Source organism: Sinocyclocheilus grahami, unplaced genomic scaffold (assembly GCF_001515645.1).
Source record: "Sinocyclocheilus grahami isolate Dianchi unplaced genomic scaffold, SAMN03320097.WGS_v1.1 scaffold9.1, whole genome shotgun sequence".
Lineage (NCBI taxonomy): Eukaryota > Metazoa > Chordata > Actinopteri > Cypriniformes > Cyprinidae > Sinocyclocheilus > Sinocyclocheilus grahami.
In genome coordinates, this window is record NW_015505188.1 from 262,232 (window position 1) to 265,176 (window position 2,945).

The window sequence follows — 2,945 nt, forward strand, 5'->3', positions numbered from 1 at the left end:
ACATAACAGTTATTACATAATGCCAAACAGATCACGTTGGGGTCAAAAATTCTGAGATCACAAAATGCTTCTATTTCGTTTAATTAGAAATTATATTAGCAAAAAATGTGAGTGTTAACCTTATCATCACCCATAATTTGAGAAAAAATATATAACGCAATAAAAATATAATTATTTTAAATATATATATTTAATTAATTAAATTGTTTGTGCAAATAATTCTCATGATCCGTGTAAAAAATCTGAATTATTTCTTTTTTATAACATACAATTTTAAAATCCTAAAACTTTTTGTTAACCACAGGATTACGTAAAAACCTGGAGTATGGTCTCATATTTCTGCACCCCACTTTATATCACTATAAATATATAGATTTCTGGATAAATATTATTACTGAATGTTATCATAAAGTTTTACCAGTCACCCTTTTCTATAATGAAACAGCAGACTGTATATTGGCTTAAAAACACAGTCAAATTTATAAACTTATATAAACTATATGTGTGTGTGTGTGCCCAAGCGACTTAAGGTTTTGTGGTCCAGGGTCACATATATATGTATATCATATATATATATGAGTCACTAGATATATATGTTTTTTACTAAAATGGCAAGGCAACCACACTATACACATAGCATTGATTGATTGATTATCAATGACTTGTGGTGTGTTATGCAACTGAGTTTTTTTATGTCACTTTAGGCTCACTTTTCTGTGCCATTTTTAACTGGTGGTGAAAGGTTTCATTTTACATAATTAGACGTTTTTATATTTAATCTTATTGTCTGGACTGTGGCTATCAAACTAAAGTATGTGCATCTATAACTAAAGACCAGCTTACTTATCAAGCCAATGTGTAAAATTTGTGATAACATAACTGTTTTAGTGTCCCCAAAATACATTGTGTTTGTCAAATCTGTAAAGGTTAATCCAGTGTCTCTGAATGCCAGGATGAATTTGAATTGGCGGCTATGGGGAGTGCACAGTATAATACGGCCAGGGGAGTTCAAATTAATCCGATTAGGGAATTATTTGGAAGACGTTCCCATGTTCCAGGATGACAGTACCAAGTTTATTGAGCTCAAATTGGGAAAGAGTGATTCAGGGAGCACCTTGAACTGGTCATAATAGAGTCCTGGTCTTAACCCTATTGAAAATCTTTAGGATATTCTGGAGTTGATTTTACAGAGTGGTACAACTCTCCCATTGTCAATACAAGATCTCGGCCAAAAATTTATGCAATTCCTGATGGCAATAAATGTTGTGATGTTAAATAATAGTTTTGAAACAATGCCACAACGAATGCACAATGTAATCAAAGCTAAAGACAGATAAAGAATATGACAGTTTAGTGGACAATACCTCAGCACATCCATGATATGAAAGGCATCTTAGCTTAGCCTTGCTTTCAATCTTTCACTGTATCTAATTTTTATCTCTGTTACATTCCAGTTTAATCGGTGGTCATGCTGTCTAATATTTCCTCACGCTGGATTTATATGTAGATGCTAGAGCCAAAAAGTGTCTTGAGACAATAAAAAACATGAATGTATAAACCAATTCCCAAAAATGCTAATTGTTATCACTAAGTTTGTTAGTTAAACCATATATAAACAAAACAAGGTGTCTTTTTTGTTGTTGTTTCTCATATTTGAGTCTACAGTGTAATGTTTTAATACAATACATACAATGTTTTCATACATTATTTACATATTTTCATTATTAGCATCAAGTTCTATCAAATTTTAAGATCTTTTCGCTTTTATTTCTCTCTAAAAACACACAAATTAAGCAGCAGAAATAATGGTTCAGTTCAGTCTCCTTCGCATATCAGTTTATAAATAGTCAATTCACAAATTGACAAGACACAATTGTACACTTTCATATTAATATTTTTTTCTCTCTCATGATGTGTACACTTAAATGTTTGGGGTCAGTATTATTATTTTTGAAGTATTTTAAAAGAAGTCTCATGCTCACCAAAGAATACTGTAAAAACAAAAATACTGTAAAAACAGTATGTGAAATATTACAATTTATTTGGCAATTTAAAATAATTTAAAATGCAATTTTTTAGGTTCTTTGATGAATAAAGAGTTCAAGGACAGTATTGATTTGAAATAGAAATATTTTGTAACATTATAAATGTCTTTACTGTCACTTTTGATCCGTTTAATGCATCCTTGCTAAATAAACATTAATTTCTTAAAAAACACCCAAACTTTTGAACAGTTAACAACACTCTTAAAAAAAAAGGTGCTTCAAAAGGTTCTTCAAGCGATGCCATAGAAGAACCATTTTTGGTTCCACAAAGAACCATTCAGTCAAAGGTTCTTTAAAGATCCATCTCTTTCTTTTTTATAATCTGAAGAACCTTCTTTCGCCACAAAGAACCTTTTGTGAAACAGAAAGGTTCTTCAGATGTTAAAGGTTCTTTATGGAACCATTTAGACAAAAAGGTTCTTCTATGGCATCGTGAAGCACCTTTATTTTTAAGAGTGTAGCTGGTTGTGAACAGTTATGCAGCAAGTAAGACTCACATTTTTTTGTCCATCTGCTATCTAGACGTGGCCTGTATTTTTTCACCAGAGTCACATGAAATCTAAATCCACACTAATTCCCTCCCTCAACCCCCCACTACACTTCACACTTTCAGCAGCCACACACACACATTCAGAACTCTGTAATTGCATGTATTAATTCAGTTATCAATCATATGTTATTCAGTTTCAATAAGAATATATTGCAGCATTCAGTTGTTGATTAGGAGGATTTCCTCTTTTCATTTCAATCTTGTTACTGACATTTCTTTTTTGTTCCTCTATTTGTTCTTTGACTCTCGTACGGTTTATGTATTTGAGCTTTGTAAAGGTGAATAAAAGTTTCACAATGAAAAGACATCATGATATTTTTATTTTAAAATAAACATTACAAAATTCAACT